This window comes from Bubalus kerabau, chromosome 16 (assembly GCF_029407905.1).
Source record: "Bubalus kerabau isolate K-KA32 ecotype Philippines breed swamp buffalo chromosome 16, PCC_UOA_SB_1v2, whole genome shotgun sequence".
Taxonomy (NCBI): Eukaryota; Metazoa; Chordata; class Mammalia; order Artiodactyla; family Bovidae; genus Bubalus; species Bubalus kerabau.
The window spans coordinates 4,232,789-4,251,305 of NC_073639.1; the positions used below are offsets into that span (position 1 = coordinate 4,232,789).

General features: G+C 38.0%; 3 pseudogenes; all 3 read right to left on the reverse strand.

The window, feature by feature from the left end:
- Positions 1-3,867: 3,867 nt before the first annotated feature.
- On the reverse strand, positions 3,868-4,713 carry LOC129630288 (olfactory receptor 5F1-like; annotated as a pseudogene).
- Positions 4,714-8,107: 3,394 nt separating this feature from the next.
- LOC129630289 (olfactory receptor 5F1-like) lies at positions 8,108-14,192 on the reverse strand (annotated as a pseudogene).
- A 766-nt stretch (positions 14,193-14,958) lies between these two features.
- LOC129630290 (olfactory receptor 5F1-like) lies at positions 14,959-15,753 on the reverse strand (annotated as a pseudogene).
- Positions 15,754-18,517: the final 2,764 nt, after the last annotated feature.

Sequence of the window (18,517 nt, forward strand, 5' to 3'; positions counted from 1 at the left end):
CCTCCTGATAACCATACTTTTGGTCAATACTTTCCAACTGAGTGTAGTTGGTCATGTCTGCTGCTACTAGGCCAGGCAGGGAAGTAATATAGGATGCCTATGATTATGTAAATAAGAATCCATTACAGAAGCCTGTAACATCCATCTCAGTAGGAGGCTTTTAAAGGAGCAAACGATCATATTAGTTGTTGCTTATGATGAGGACCATGCAGCAAGGAACAGAGAGCCTTTAACCAGTATCTAGCCAGAAGTGACGCCTTCAGTCTAACAACTGCAAGCAATTGAATTATGCCAACAAAACTGGGTCTTTCTCCAGTTAGTCCTCAGCTGAGTCTACAACCCTTGATAATACCCTAATTGCAGTCTTGTGAGACCCTACACAGAAGAATATGCAACTCTGTGATAAGAGTACTGGCCTACAAAACTCAGGAATAATTACTGTATGTCTGTGTATATGTATCTGTGTGTGTGTGTGTGTGTGTGTGTGTGTTTAAACTAAAATTTCGGTAATGTGTTATGAAACAATAAAAATTTAATGTACATTGCAAGGTATCACAACCTTTTAACCCTGAAGTCTAATTCCTGAGTACAGTAATATGTAACATTTTTCTCTTTTATCTTGGTGGTTGTGTAATAGGACCCTCAAAATTAAAACTGTTTGACAAGTGATTCTGTTCTTTGTTTTGTGTTTTTCCCCTCTGTGTTCTCCTATCATTGCTGAGAACTAAAATTTGCATTCTTTGTTAATGTGCATTCTTTGTTGCTGATTCATGTGTGTGGCATTCTCACTGTTTCTGTTAGGGGAAACACACTGACTGAAACTGCCCACCCTGGCTAGAAACCTTAGTACATATTTGCATTAATTATTTTACCACGGGAAGTCCTGGTAAGGAACTAACAAGACACCATCATCTGGAAGAATCTGAGAAAGGTCAAAAGGAGACTCCACATGTCCTACCACCTCCCAGAAGCCTTCTCGTTGACATCCACCTTGGCTGAGTAATGCGTGCACCACCAGAAAGGACCCTGAGTCCAAATGATCAGCCAAAGACAACCTGGAAACTAATTCCATCAACATAAACCCTAGACTGTGAGTTGCATGGCAAGGCAGTCCTCCAGGGCTCCCTCACCACCCTGGCCTCTGCCTAAGCATCCATTCCCAATAAAGTTTCTTGCTTTGTCAGCGACTATGTCTCTTCTGACAATTCATTTCTGAGTGTTAGACAAGAGCCTCCTTTTGGGCTCTGGAAGGGGTTCCCCTTCCTGCAGCTTTTCTGCTCCTTCCTGACTTGACCACAGAAACCCAAGTCCATGGTCAGCAAAGCAAGAATTATGAAAGGAGGACAATTTTGACCAGGACCAGGGGACCAAAATAAATGGCTGAAGAAAATGTCATGGAAAAAACTAGCCTCGAGAAGCAATCAACAATATGTGACAATTATTGTTCAGTCATGTCTGACTCTCTGCAACTCCATGAACTGCAGTATAGAAGGCTTTCCTGTCCTTCACTGTTTCCCTGAGGCTACTCAGCTCATGTCCATTGAGTTGGTGATGCCATCCAACCTCTCATCCTCTGTCACCCCTCCTCTTCCTGCCCTCAATCTTTCCCAGCATCAAGGTCTTTTCCAATGAGTCGGCTCTTCACATCAGGCTGAGTATTAGAGCTTCAGCTTCAGCATCAGTCCTTCCAGTGAATATTCAGGGTCAGCTGCTTTCTGAATAAAGTCATTTTCCTTGCCGCAACACTTTGTCTCTCAGATTCATTCGTTGGCCTGTTGTGTGGAGAGCAGAGCGAGCTTGGACTCGGTAACAAGAGGACATCTCCTAGAATTCTAGAATTTTGGCTGCAAAACCACAAAATGATGCCCAAAACCATGGAAGTCACCAGTGTAAAATATCAAAGCCACCTGTCCCTGAATGATTGTTTAAGGTGAAGCTTCACCCTAAATTAGGATGTATATGTGTTTGTCACTCAGTAGCATCCAACTCTTTGCAAATATTCTGCTTTAGAACACTCAGATCTTAGAAATGCAGGAGTTTCCTATTTTTATCAGAGTTTAACCAAGTTAGCACAGATGCACTACTTTTTTTTCTGCTCTCCCTCTGCATAAATTATCTAAGAACATTCTTCACACTCATCTCCCACATTCCACATAGCCATTGCACTAACATGTGAATGCACTTACCTGGCCACAGGTGATTGAGTCCACAGTGCCTGTTATACAAAGATGGTTCAACCAAACTATTTACTGCAGCTGTTTAAATAAGAACCAAAAAAAAAGTGTTTATCCCTCTTTGTCTGTAGTGTATTTTATTATTATATTTTTTAGACTGGGAATTGTTTTCCATATCTTCCTCAGTATTGACTGGAGAAAATTTAAAGTCAGACAACAGGGAGATAGAGGATAATCAAACAGATTTATCAAAAAGTATGTACGCATTTTTCATTTTTCTGTTTTCCTTTACCCATGAGTTAATGACTGACACCCACAATGCAACCATGACTAATAAATTATATTTTTACATCTTATTTGTTTCATAACAAAGTCAAATCAAACATGATAATACAATTTCAGGAGATTTAACACTTTGAACCCAATTCACAAATTCAGTTTTCGACATAGCAATGTGTCCACAGACAGGCTAGCATCACAATGTTTAAAGAGAACGCTAACATATGTACGCATCAATTTCCTATCCAAGGCAGTAAATTATATCTCACTTTAGCAAAAAATGACCACATTTCTGTTTTCTGGTGCCACACTTTCCATTTGACATACATCCCAGATAGTGTCAATAAAGCAATTTGTTTTAAAATTATTTCTATAAGGCTGTAGCTTTATAGATTGGCAATAAGGCTATCTAGTTGCAATAAGTTATATATTTGCAACCTACTCCAGTATTCTTGCCTGAAGAATCCCTTGGATAGAGGAGCCTGGAGGGCTACAGTGTGTGGGGTGGCAAAGAATTGGACACAACTAAGCAACTAACACTGCCACTACTACTACTTATTTGCATTGAAGTTATGTGCACATTAATCTATACAGCTTACATATTTTCACATAAATTCAGCTACTTTATAACGGAATTTTTATTCTTTTACACTTAGCCATTTGCATTTTACCTTTTTGATGTTAAACTGTTTATTGTCCTTTGAAACGTGATTATCTGAGTATGTGTGCATGTGTCTTTGTGTTAATGTACTAATATCTGGAAGAGGGTAAGTGAGAGAAGGATAGGAAACGTTTGAGAAGAAAACAAAGAATAGAAGAAAAATTGTCATAAATTTTTGCGTTCAAATCAGAGAACATTTTTTTAAATAGCACTGTTTTACACCAATTCATATTTTTTCTTTAACAGGTATGTGTGTTTTTCCAGGGATAAAGGAAATCATAGTTGGGATGTTTACTTTTGCAATTAAAAGGATATTTCTGAATTTAGACTTAAGCAACTCTGCAGGAAATAATTCCACAAATAAAACTGGAATCTATTTTAAAGTTTAAAAAATGTGATATATGTTGTATATAACACTCTCTCACAAACTATAAATTGTGAAAAAACATGCATAAGGAAAAAATCAACTGACAATTGCAAATACTCTGCATGGTTAGTTTCATGTGATATTGTCACTTTTGACTCTAAATACTGAATTGCTTATTTTCATAACCCAAATTTCTTTATAAGTTATCCTTATTTCTGAGAACCCAAAAGAAATATAGAATGATTAGATGACACTTCCATAGTTTTATATATAACTTTGGTAACTTTACTTATATCTAATTGGATACATATATGTGAAAATGAATGGACTTGATTAATTAGAAAATATTCTAATGAAAAACTAACTTGAATCTAGCTTTCCAAATTTCACTGTACTCTATTTAATTCAGAAAATTCACCAAACAATTTCAGAGGTGAAGGGACTCTTTTCCTAGTAATTACATTATATAAAGCCTTCTTTACTTCCTTATTCCTGAGGCTGTAGATCAGAAGATTTAATATGGGGATCACCCTGTGTAGAACACAGAAGTCACTTTGTCCTGATTCAAAGACAGCTGGAAGTAGGTCTCAGATAAGTATAGATGGAGGTGGACTAGAACAGGATGATGGCTGTCAGGTGACACACACGTGTAGAGAAGGCTTTGCATCTCCTCCCCTGAATGCATACGGAAGATGGAGAAGAGAATAAAGGAGTAGGAGGCAAAGATCACCAGCAGAATTCCAACCATATTTACACCAGCAAACGTGGAAAAGATGCTTTCATGCAGGCATGTGTCAGTACAGGAGAGCTTAAAAAGCGGGGGATTGTCACAGAAGAAGTGATGGATGACCTTGGAACTGCAGAATGACAAGCTGCTCACATACCCTGTGTGAACCACAGAGTTGAACAGTCCTGCTGTAAAAGCCCCTGCTGCCATTTTCAGGCAGACTGCCTGGACATGATTAAGGCATAAAGGAGAGGGCTGCATATGGCCACATAGCGGTCACAGATCATTAACCTAAAAGGACGCATTCAGCTGTGGCAAAGGCTATAAAGAAGTACATCTGCAGAAAGCAGCCAGCAAAGGAGATGGTTTTCTTCTCTGACAATAAATCAACCAGCATCTTTGGAGTGATGGTGGATGAATAACAAACATCCACAAAGGACAGGTTAGCCAGGAAGAAGTACAAGGGTGTGTGAAGTTGGGAATCAGTCCTGATTAAGAGAATCATCCCAACATCCCCCACAACTGTAAGCATGTAAATCACCAAGAAAAGGCAAAAGAAGATAGCCTGGATCTCCAGTGTGTCTGCTAATCCCAACAGGATGAACTGCGTGAGTGAAGTATAATTTTTTTTTTACCCATTGATTACGGATACAGTATGCTTAAACTTAAATCGGGTGTAAATATTTCCCTTTGCACAATTTACCAGAAATAGAAATAGTGATAAGTTAAGTCATATATGAAAAAGAAGCCTGGGACAACAGTGCATGGTAAACAGAGTCAGAGAGAAATTAGTGGGCAAATGAATAGACATTCGATTTTATTAAACATTTGTCTCTAATAATCTGGATTGAGGGATCCACAAATGACTGGTCTAATATACCACCTAAGGTTTTTTTTGTTTGTTTGTTTGTTTTTTTCCTGAATGCAACATCTATGTTCTATTCTTTCCCATCTAGTCCACATTCAAAATGCAAAGTACAGAACTATACTTGCCAAAGTTTTTCCTGTTCTCTGAGCATGTATTTGAATTTAAGTCACATGCTTTTTTTTTTTTTTCTCTCATTAAGACTACTGTCTAGGGAGGGAGGAGGGAGGAGGGTTCAGGATGGGGAACACATGTATACCTGTGGCGGATTCATTTTGATATTTGGCAAAACTAATACAATTATGTAAAGTTTAAAAATAAAATTTAAAAAAAAAGAAGACTACTGTCTACATTCTTCAACTCTAAAATTTATGCATGGCCAGTTGGTAATCGCTTGTATGTTCTCCAAGCAGCAAAAAATAGCCCAGTTCAATGACTGATATTTTAAAATCTATCATATTCTTAATGATGATATTGTAGTGTATTAAGGTACACAAGTAACTGTTCTTCATACAAAACACTCTATCAGATTAATGCCATATGGTAGCACACACTGTACCTGTTTATGGCGGTAAATGACAGAGATTTCACCAAGTACTTAACAGCATTTTTCTCAGTACTAACTTGTCTAGTCTATCATTTCTGTTTTTAATAGAATCCCTAATAACTCAGTTGAGGCACAAAAAAACATAAAGAAGACAATTTTCATGTTTCAAATGAAATGTAAAGCACTGAAATTTTGTATTACCTCTTCATAAAAATCTGAGACACCTTCTGAGTATATATATGTTGCTCCCCTTTTATTTTATTCTCCTTGAAGAGAGCTAGGTAACCATGGGGATTGAATTATAGGTTTCAATTGTGTCATGAGTCCTCTAAAGGCAGAAACTCCAGTCTCAGAAGTATTTAAATATGATAATATGTAAGTATATGAAATTAAACTCTAGATGGAACATAGTGGTGACTGTGTTAAAATTTTTTGCCAAATTAAAAAAAAAAAAAGTCTATTTAATTGTCACTTTCCTAGTAGGTTTAACTTATTCCAATGGGTACATTCAGTTCAGTTCAGTTGTTCAGTTGTGTTCCACTCTTTGTGACCCCATAAATCACAGCATGCCAAGCCTCCCTGTCCATCACCAACTCCCGGAGTTCACTCAGACTCATGTCCATCGAGTCAGTGATGCCATCCAGCCATCTCATCCTCTGTCATCCCCTTCTCCTCCTGCCCCCAGTCCCTCCCAGCATCAGAGTCTTTTCCAATGAGTCAATTCTTCTCATGAGGTGGTCAAAGTACTGGGGTTTCAGCTTTAGCATCATTCCTTCCAAAGAAATCCCAGGGCTGATCTCCTTCAGAATGGACTGGTTGGATCTCCTTGCAGTCCCAGGGACTCTCAAGAGTCTTCTCCAACACCACAGTTCAAAAACATCAATTCTTCAGCACTCAGCTTTCTTCACAGTCCAACTTTCACATCCATACATGACTACTGGAAAAACCATAGCCTTGACTAAATTGACCTTTGTTGGCAAAGTAATGTCTGTGCTTTTCAATATGCTATCTAGGTTGGTCATAACTTTTCTTTTAAGGAGTAAGTGTCTTTTAATTTCATAACTGCAGTCACCATCTGCAGTGATTTTGGAGCCCAAAAATAAAGTCTGACACTGTTTCCACTGTTTCCCCATCACATTACCCTCTACCAAATTATGATTCTTCCCTTTGTGTGTGTTTGTGTGTGTGTGTGTATGTGTGCCCCTCCACTTGTCTGGCTGAGTTTAATCTTCAATCGGCTTTGTTCTTGAGTGAAATAAATTAGAAGGAGACTCTAACTACTAACTACATGCCTACATGAATATTCATCTAATCCAGTTGGACTATGGGGCCCCCAGAGGGCCCTAGGTGGCTGTGACAGGTCATGAGGTCTGTGTTGCCACCTCCCCAGTGATTTGAACGTCACATTTTCTATCAGGAGCAACTTATCAGCAAAAGCAAGGGAAGGGCCATGGGGAATATCCCTCCCAAAACTGTAAGTGTGGTTATCATCTTAGCAATCCCTGAATCCCACTCAATTTCCTCCAGAATTCTACTAAGCCACTCCATTCCACCTATATAATATTTTTACTTTTAATATAATATACAGATTGACTTTAATGGACTGAATTGATAATTGGTAGAACATTTCCATAATCAGGAAATCAACGAAACTATTGTAAAGAATGTGGGTTTGTTTCAACTTCTAACATTGGTCTAACTGCTTTGAACTATGCATTGATTAAACTCTGCCATAGCTGAATGTGTGTGCTTGTGGCTTTGTGTTAATATGTGTATCAATCTGGGAAAGAAAACATGAAAGAAGGACAGGAAATTTTTGACAAGAAAAGACAGGAAAAGGAAAAAAAGCTGATGCAATCGGTGCATTCTAAGCAGACAGCAGTTTTCTAAGCAGAACATATTTAATCAAATTCCTACATATTCTTTAATGAATAAGTATGTGTTTGTGGGGATAAAGGGAATAAACGTTGACATGTTTCCTGTAGCAACTAAATGCTATTTTTTTATTTTATTATTTAAGCAGTAAAATCTTAATAATTCAATAAAATGGAAATCTATTTTACATTGAAAACTTTTTCACAAATATGATATATTTCAATCCTTTACAAATCATAAATGGTGAAAAATACATCAAAAATAAACTAACAATTACAAAAATAATAAGCAGCTAGTTTCATGTGACATTGTAAATTTTATCTCCATATACTTGACCCTTTATTTCCCTAACCAAGATAGCTTTACAAATAAATCACATTTCAGCAACCTACAAGAAATATACATGACTAGATGAAAGTTTCATGATCTTACATAAGTTTGATAAATTATGTCTAATAGGACACATGTTCATGAGAATTACCAGAACATGAATACACAGATTAAGCTGTAATGAAAATAAGCTTCATCCAGTTTCTGAAAACTAAATTATTTATTCTATTTAGTTCAGAAAATTAATCAATCACAGAAAGCAAGGAATCTTTTTACAAGTAACTACATTCCAAAAGCCTTCTTCACTTCAGTATTCCCGAGACTGTAGATCGAGGATTCAACATGAGGATCACTACTGTGCAGAACACAGAAGACACTTTGTCCTGAGTCAGGGAGTAGCTGGAAGTAGGTCTCGGATAAGTGTAGATGGAGGTGGAATAGAACAGGATGATGGCTGTCAGGTGAGACACACACGTGGAGAAGGCTTTGCATCTCTTCCCCTGAATGCATACAGGAGATAGAGAAGAGAATGTAGGAGTAGGAGTTGAAGATCACCAGCAGAGTTCCGACCATATTCACACCAGCAAACGTGGAAAAGATGCTTTCATGCAGGCGTGTGTCAGAACAGGAGAACTTAAAATGGGGGATTGTCACAGAAGAAGTGATGGATGACATTGGAACTGCAGAATGGTAAGCTGTTTACATAACTGGTGTTTACCATGGAGTTGAACAGTCCTGCTGTAAAAGCCCCTACTGCCATTTCTAGGCAGACCATCCTGGACATGATCAAGGCATAAAGGAAAGGGTTGCATATGGCCACATAGTGGTCACGGGCCATTAACCCAAAAAGGATGCATTCAGTTGTGGCCAAGGCCAAAAAGAAGTACATCTGCTGCGAAAAGCAGTGAACAAAGGAGATTGTCTTCTTCCCAGATAATAAATCAACCAGCACCTTTGGAGTGATGGTGGAGGAATAACAAACATCTGCAAAGGACAGGAATAAATACATGAGCATGTGAAACTTGGAATCAGTCCTGATTAAGAGGATAATCCCAATATTCCCCAGAACTGTAAACATGTGGATCAGATCAGTCGCTCAGTCATGTCTGATTCTTTGTGACCCCATGAATCGCAGCACACCAGGCCTCCCTGTCCATCACCAGCTCTCGGAGTTCACTCAGACTCACGTCGATCCAGTCAGTGATGTCATCCAGCCATCTCATCCTCTGTCGTCCCCTTCTCCTCTTGCCCCCAATCCCTTCCAGCATCAGAGTCTTTTCCAATGAGTCAACTCTTTGCATGAGGTGGCCAAAGTACTGGAGTTTCAGCTTTAGCATCATTCCTTCCACAGAAATCTCAGGGCTGATCTCTTTCAGAATGGACTGCTTGGATCTCCTAGCAGTTGAAGGGACTCTCAAGAGTCTTCTCCAACACCACAGTTCAAAAGCATCAATTCTTCAGTGCTCAGCCTTCTTCACAGTCCAACTCTCACATCCATACATGACCACAGGAAAAACCATAGCCTTGACTAGACGAACCTTTGTTGATAAAGTAATGTCTCTGCTTTTGAATATGCTATCTAGGTTGGTCATAACTTTCCTTCCAAGGAGTAAGCGTCTTTTAATTTCACGGCTGCAGTCACCATCTGCAGTGATTTTGGAGCACAGAAAAGTAAAGTCTGACACTGTTTCCACTGTTTCCCATCTATTTCCCATGAAGTGATGGGACCAGATGCCATGATCTTCGTTTTCTGAATGTTGAGCTTTAAGCCAACTTTTTCACTCTCTACTTTCACCTTCATCAAGAGGCTTTTGAGTTCCTCTTCACTTTCTGCCATAAGGGTGGTGTCATCTGCATATCTGAGGTTATTGATATTTCTCCCAGCAATCATGATTCCAGCTTGTGTTTCTTTCAGTCCAGCGTTTCTCATGAGGTACTCTGCATATAAGTTAAATAAACAGGGTGACAATATACAACCTTGACGAACTCCTTTTCCTATTTGGAACCAGTCTGTTGTTCCATGCCCAGTTCTAACTGTTGCTTCCTGACCTGCATACAGATTTCTCAAGAGGCAGGTCAGGTGGTCTGGTATTTCCATCTCTTTCAGAATTTTCCACAGTTTATTGTGATCCACACACTCAAACGCTTTGGCATAGTCAATAAAGCAGAAATAGATGCTTTTCTGGAACTCTCTTGCTTTTTCCATGATCCAGTGGATGTTGGCAATTTGATCTCTGGTTCCTCTGCCTTTTCTAAAACCAGCTTGAACATCAGGAAGTTCACGGTTCACATATTGCTGAAGCCTGGCTTGGAGAATTTTGAGCATTACTTTACTAGAGTGTGAGATGAGTGCAATTGTGCGGTAGTTTGAGCATTCTTTGGCATTGCCTTTCTTTGGGATAGGAATGAAAACTGACCTTTTCCAGTCCTGTGGCCACTGCTGAGTTTTCCAAATTTGCTGGCATATTGAGCGCAGCACTTTCACAGCATCATCTTTCAGGATTTACAATAGCTCAACTGGAATTCTATCACCTCCACTAGCTTTGTTCATAGTGATGCTTTCTAAGGCCCACTTGACTTCACATTCCAGGATGTCTGGTCAAGATCAGTGATCACACCACTGTAATTATCTGGGTCGTGAAGATCTTTTTTGTACAGTTCTTCTGTGTATTCTTGCCACCTCTTCTTAATATTTTCTGCTTCTGTTAGGTCCATACCATTTCTGTCCTTTATCGAGCCCATCTTTGCATGAAATGTTCCTTTGGTATCTCTGATTTTCTTGAAGAGATCCCTAGTCTTTCCCACTCGGTTGTTTTCCTCTATTTCTTTGCATTGATTGCTGAAGAAGGCTTTCTTATCTCTTCTTGCTATTCTTTGGAGCTCTGCATTCAGATGTTTATATCTTTCCTTTTCTCCTTTGCTTTTCACTTCTCTTCTTTTCACAGCTATTTGTAAGGCCTCCCCAGACAGCCATTTTGCTTTTTGCATTTCTTTTCCATGGGGATGGGCTTGATTCCTGTCTCCTGTACAATGTCACGAACCTCATTCCATAGTTCATCAGGCACTCTATCTATCAGATCTAGGCCCTTAAATCTATTTCTGACTTCCACTGTATAATCATAAGGGATTTGATTTAGGTCATAACTGAATGGTCTAGTGGTTTTCCCTACTTTCTTCAATTTAAATCTGAATTTGGCCATAAGGAGTTCATGGTCTGAGCCACAGTCAGCTCCTGGTCTTGTTTTTGCTGACTGTATAGAGCTTCTCCATCTTTGGCTGCAAAAAATATAATCAGTCTGATTTTGGTGTTGACCATCTGGTGATGTCCATGTATAGAGTCTTCTCTTGTGTTGTTGGAAGAGGGTGTTTGTTATGACCAGTGCATTTTCTTGGCAAAACTCTATTAGTCTTTGCCCTGCTTCAGTCCGTATTCCAAGGCCAAATTTGCCTGTTACCCCAGGTGTTTGTTGACTTTCTACGTTTGCATTCCAGTCCCCTATAACAAAAAGGACATCTTTTTTGGGTGTTAGTTCTAAAAGGTCTTGTAGGTCTTCATAGACCGTTCAACTTCAGCTTCTTCAGCATTACTGGTTGGGGCGTAGACTTGGATTACTGTGATATTGAATGGTTTGCCCTGGAAACGAACAGAGATCATTCTGTCGTTTTTGAGATTGCATCCAAGTACTGCATTTCAGACTCTTTTGTTGACCATGATGGCCACTCCATTTCTTCTGGGGGATTCCTGCCCACAGTAGTAGATATAATGGTCATCGGAGTTAAATTCACCCATTCCAGTCCATTTGAGTTCGCTGATTCCTAGAATGTCGACATTCACTCTTGCCATCTCTTGTTTGACCACTTCCAATTTGCCTTGATTAATGGACCTGACATTCCAGGTTCCTATGCAATACTACTCTTTACAGCATCGGACCTTGCTTCTATCACCAGTCACATCCACAGCTGGGTATTCTTTTTGCTTTGGCTCCATCCCTTCATTCTTTTTAAATCACCAAGACAAGGCAAAATGGGAAAACCTGTACCTCTAATGTATCTGCTAATCCCAACAGGATGAACTCTGTGGGTGAAGTGTAATTTTTTCTGCCCACTGATTATAGATACAGTATGCTTAAACTTAAACTGGGTGTGCATATTTCCCTTTGCACAATTTACCAGAAATACAAATATTAATAAAGTAAAACATATATGGAAAAGAAACCTAGGACAACAGAGCCCAGTAAACAGAGTCAGAGGAGAATTAGTAGACAAATGAATAAGCATTGGATTTTATTAAGTATTGGCTCTATTAATTCTGAACTGAGGGAACCACAAATGACTCATCTAAATACACATACATCACCTAAGGTTCTTTTTCGAATGCAGCATCTATGTTCTATTCTTTCCCCTCTTGTCCATATCCAACTTCAAAGTACAGAAGTATTCTTGCTGAAGTTTTTTCCATTCTCTGAGCAGGTATTTGAATTTAACTGAAATCATTTTTTTTTTCTCCTCAAGTCTGCTCTCTATATTCTTCAAGTCCAAAATGTATGCATGGTCACTTGGAAATCACTTGTGTGTGATTCTCCAGGCAGCAAATAGTAGCCCAGTTTGATAACTGATATTTTGACATCCATCATATTCTTAATGATATTGTAGTGTATTAAGGTACACAAATAACTGTTCTCCTTTCAAAGCACTCTACCAAACTAATGTCATGTGGGAGCACACACTACACCTGTTTATGGTGGTGAATGACAGAGACTGCACCGAGTACTTAACAGCATTTTTCTCAGTACTAACTTGTCTAGTCTATTATTTCTGTTTTTACTAGAATCCCTAATAACTCAGGTGAGGCACAAAAAAACATAAAGAAGACAATTTTCATTCTTTAAGTGAAATGTAAAGCAGTGAAATTTTGAATTACCACTTTGTAAAAATTTGAGACACATTCTGAGTATATGCATATTGCTATCCTTTTATTTCCTGTGGTCATGTATAGATGTGAGAGTTGGACTGTGAAGAAGGCTGAGCACCGAAGAATTGATGCTTTTGTGTTGGAGAAGACTTTTGAGAGTCCCTTGGACTGCAAGGAGATCCAACCAGTCCATTCGGAAGGAGATCAGCCCTGAGATTTCTTTGGAAGTAATGATGCTAAAGCTGAAACTCCAGCCTCCACCTCATACGAAGTGTTGACTCATTGGAAAAGACTGATGCTGGGAGGGATTGGGGGCAAGAGGAGAAGGGGATGACAGAGGATGAGATGGCTGGATGGCATCACTGACTCGATGGACGTGAGTCTCAGTGAACTCCGGGAGTTGGTGATGGACAGGGAGGCCTGGCGTGCTGCGATTCATGGGGTCGCAAAGAGTCGGACACGACTGAGCGACTGATCTGATCTGATCTGAAAGAGGGTTGGGTAACCATGGGTACTGGATTATAGGTTTCAACTGTGTCATGAATCCTCAAAAGGCAGAAACTCCAGTCTCAGAAGTATTTAAATATGATCACATGCAAGTAGATACAGTTAAAGCCTATATGGAACTTTTTGATTTCTGTGTTATTTCAAAGCTATTTATTTGAAAAATTAAAAAAAAAATGATCTATTTAATTGCCCCTTTCTTTGAAGTTTTAGCTTATTACAATGGTTACATAATCCTCTACCAAATTATGATTCTTCCCTTTTTGTGTGTGTGTTTATACCCCTACACTCATCTGGCTGAATTTAACCCTCAATCTAGCTCCGTTCTTAAAAGTGAGTGTCTTAGTCACTCAGTTGTGTCTGATTCTTTGGGACCCCTGGTCTGTAGTCTGCTGAACTCCTTTGTCCATGGAATTCTCCAAGCAAGAATACTGGAACGGGTTGCCATTTCCTTCTTCAGGAATCTTCCCAACCCAGAGATTGAACCCAGATCTCCTGCATTGCAGGTAAATTCTTTACCAACTGAGCCAACATGGAAGCTCTGTTTTTAAGTGAAATAAATTAGAAGGAGACACTAATTTCTTACTACATACCTGCACGAATAATCATCAGACCCAGCTGGACTATGTGGAACGCAAAGGGCAATGGATGGTGTGACAAGTGTGACAGATCTGCTTTGTTATATCCCAGATAACTTGAATATTGCAACTTCTATCAGGAGCAATTTCAGCAGTGAGGACAAGGGAAGAGCCACGAGGAATATCCCTCCAAAAGCTCTAAGTGTGGTTAGCATCTTAGCAATTCCTGAATCCCACTCAATTTCCTCCAGAATTCTACTATGCCACTCCATTCCACGTATATATTATTGCTTACCTTTAATATAATATACGGGTTAACTTTAATGGATTTAATTGGTGACTGGTAGAATATTTCCATAATCAGGAAATCCATGAGACTGTTTTAAAGGATATGGGTCTGTTTTATCCTTCAAACACAGATCTACCTACTTTGAACTATGCATTGATTAAACTCTGCTACAGCTGACTGTGTGTGCATGTGGCTTTATGTATAATATGTAGATCAGTCTGGGAGAGAAAATGTGAGAAATTTTTAAGAAGAAAGATGGGAAGAGAAGAAAAGCTATTGCAATTGATTCCTTCTAACCAAACAGCAGTTTTCTAAACAAATATATTTAAACAAATTCCTACATATTCTTTAATGAATAACTTTGTGTTTATGGGGATAAAGGAGATGAAAGTCCACATGTTTATTGTAGCAGTTAAATGATATTACTAAGTTTTGATTTAAGCATTACAGCCCTAATTCAATAAGGTGGAAATCTACATTGAAAATATTTTCACACATGTGATATATACAATTCTTTACAAATCATAAATGTTGAAAAAATACATTTAAAAAAGCTGACAATTACAAATATAATACACAACTAGATTCATGTGACATTGCAAAAGTTATCTCTTCCATATACTTAACCCTTTATTTCCCTAACCAAGACAGCTTTATAAATAAATCATATTTTAGAAACCTATAGGAAAACATACAATGATTAGAAAAAAGTTTCATGATCTGACATGTTTGATAAGTTATATCTAACAGGACTCGTGTCCATGAACATTACTAGAACATAATTACACAGATTAAGTTGTAATGAAAATAAGCTTGATCCAGTTTCTGAAAGTTAAATTATATACTTTATTTAGTTCAGAAAATTAATCAACGACAGAAATGAAGGAATCCTTTTCCTAGTAATTCCATTCCATAAAGCCTTCTTCACTTCCATATTCCAGAGACTGTAGATCAGAGGATTCAACATGGGGATGACCACTGTGTAGAACATGGAAGCTACTTTGTCCTGTGTCAAGGAGTAGCTGGAAGTAGGTCTCAGATAAGTATAGATGGAGGTGGAATAGAACAGGATGATGGCTGTCAGGTGAGATGCACAGGTGGAGAATGCTTTGCATCTCCCCTCCCCTGAATGCATACGGAAAATGTAGAATAGAATGTAGGAGTAGGAGGCGAGGATCACCGGCAGAGTTCCAATGATATTCACACCAGCAAAAGTGGACAAGATACTTTCATATAGGCATGTGTCAGAACAAGAGAGCTCAAAAATTGGGGGCTGTCACAAAAGAAGTGATGAATGACATTGGAACTGCAAAATGGTAAGCTGCTTATACAACTTGTGTGACCCACAGAGTTCAACAGTCCTGCTGTAAAAGCCCCTTTTTCAGGCAGATTGTACTGGACATGATCAAGGCGAACGGGAGAGGGTTGCATATGGCCACAGAGCAGTCACGGGCCATTAACCCGAAAAGGATGCATTCAGTTGTGGCAAAAACGATAAAGAAGTACATCTACAGAAAGCAGCCAGCAAAGGAGATGGTTTTCTTCTCTGATAAAAAAAAAAATCTACTAGCGTCTTTGGAGTGATGGTGGATGAATAACAAACATCCACAAAGGACAGGTTAGCCAGGAAGAAGTACATGGGTGTGTGAAGTCAGGAATCTGTTCTGATTAAGAGAATCATCCCAACATTCCCCACAACTGTAAGTGTATAAATCACAGAAAAAAGGCAAAAGAAGATAACCTGTAGCTCCAGTGTGTCTGCTAATCCCAACAGGATGAACTCAGTGAGCAAAGTATAATTTTTTCTGGCCATTTATTACAGATACTTTATGCTTCAATTTGAATTCATGTAAATATTTTCCTCTCAAAAGTTTACAAGAAGTAGTAGGTCTAATAAAATTAGTCACACATGAAAATAATCTAGGATAACACCATATTATATAGAGCAAGTGAAGCAAGAGGAAAATTAGTGGACAAATGAATGAGCATTGAAATTTGTTAAACAATTCTCCATGTTAAAATATACCTGGTTTGAAAGATTCTCAAATTATTGGGCTAAGTACACATATTTCACTTCAGTTTCTGCAAATCCAATATATATGTTCTATTCTTTTTCTTCTAGCCTACATCCAAAATGCAAAGTACCAAACTATTCTACCTGAAGTCTCTTTCATTGTCTGAACAGGTATGGGAGTTTAACTCAATGCATTTTTTTTTTTCTCTTCAGGACTACTTTGTATATCCTGCAACTCTAGAATCTATGCATCAATACTTGAAAGTTGCTTTTGTGTTCCTCATGCAGTAAAAAAAAGTCCATTTCAAATAATCAACACGTTAACAATTACCATATTCATAAACATGATTTTGTAGTGTTTTAAATTAAACCAAACAACTCTTTCATTACAAAGCACACTGTAAAATTAATGCCATGTATTAGTATTAGCACAGGGCTTCCTTCATAGCTCAGTCTGTAAAGAGTTTGCCTGCAATGCAGGAGACCCGGGTTCAATTCATGGGTGGGGAAGATCCCCTGGAGAAGGAAATGGCAACCCACTCCAGTATTCTTGCTTGGAGAATCCCATGGAAAGAGGAGCCTGGCAGCCTACTGTCTATGGGGTCCGAAGAGTCAGATATGACTGAGTGACTAAGCATACACATTAATATAAGCACACACTGTACTTGTCCACATCAATGAATGGCAGCACCAATACTTAACAGCATCCTTCCCATTACTAACTTGTCTAGTTTATTGTTGTTGTTGTTGTTTTTATTAGAATGCCAAATAACTCAGTTGAGGCACAAAAATGAAAATATTTTCATTTTCTAAGTGAAATGAAAAGCAGTGAAATTTTGAATTACCTCTTCGTAAAAATCTGAGACACTTTCTGAACATATACACATGGCTGCCTTTTATTTGGTTTTCCTTGAACACGGTAGGGTAACCATGAGGACAGGATTACAGGTTTGGGTTGTGGCATCAGTCCTCTAAAGGCATAAACTCTAATCTCAGAGGAAATTAAAACAAGATCACATGCAGTTAGATGCAGTCAAATGGGATGTGGATCCTGAATCCTCATGTGATTATTGATCTCTCTGTTACATTAATGTTTCACCAATGTTTATAAGATATTAATTTTAATTGGCTGTTTAATTGCTTCTTTGTAGCTCCCACATATTCCAAAAGGGTGCATAGCCCACTACCAAGTTATCATTTTTCCTTTTCTGTTTGAGTTTGTGTGTGTTCGTGTGTGTGTTCACCCCTCCCCTCGTCTCAGTGTGTTTAGCCTTCATTCCAGCTCACTAGTTGAGTGAAATAAATAAGAAAATGACACTCACTTCAACTCTTTTTTTAAACCCTTTTAAATACTCTGAGTAAATAAGACAATATATTTTTAAAAAAGCATATTTTTAAGGTTTTGTAATTACATTTGTTTGTTGAAATTGTCTGTGATTCTGAACTTACAAAGAATTTAAACTACAAATATTCCATTCCAAAAACACAAATCACAGAGAGAAATGAATCACACTGTGTGTCCATATGAAAACAGAGTCTATTTGCATAGAGAAATAAATAAATCATGGCAACATATTCTTAGTTCAAGCTCCAAGAAAATAGAAATAAAAATTGAAATAAATAAGTGGGATCTAATGAAACATATAAGCTTTTGCCAGCATAGGAAACCATAAGCAAAATGAAAAGACAACCTAGGACGGGGTAAAAATTTTTGCAAACCATGCAAATGACAAGGGCTTAATGGATTCATGTTGATGTATGGCAAAACCAATACAATATTATAAAGTAATTATCCTCTAATTAAAATAAATAAATTTAAATTTAAAAAAAAGAAAAAACAAAACAAAACAAATATATATACATATATATACACAAACAGCCCATATAACTCAATAACAACACAACATAATAGCAAACCAGGAAAAATTTGACAGAAGACCTGATTAGACATTTCTACAAAGAAAACATACAGATAGTCAACAGGCACATGAAAAAAATGCTCAACAGCAATAGTTATTAGTGAAAGGTAAATCAAAACTACAACCTCACAGCAGTCAAAATAGCCATCACTAAAAAATATCTACAAATAATAAATGCTAGAGAGCTTATGGAGAAAAGGGAATCCTAATACATTGTTGGTGGGAATGCAAACTGGTGCAGCCACTGTGGAAAACTTATCGAGGTTCCTTAAAAATCAAAAATAAAATTGCCATATGATCCAGCAATCACAATCCTGGGTATATATCTGAATAAAACTATAATTTGAAAAGACATATGTTCCCTTATGTTCCTAGTAGTACTATTTACAATAGCTAAGGCATGAAGGCAACCTTAATGTCTGTTGACAGATGAATGGATAAAAATATGGTACATATTACACAATGGAATATTAGCC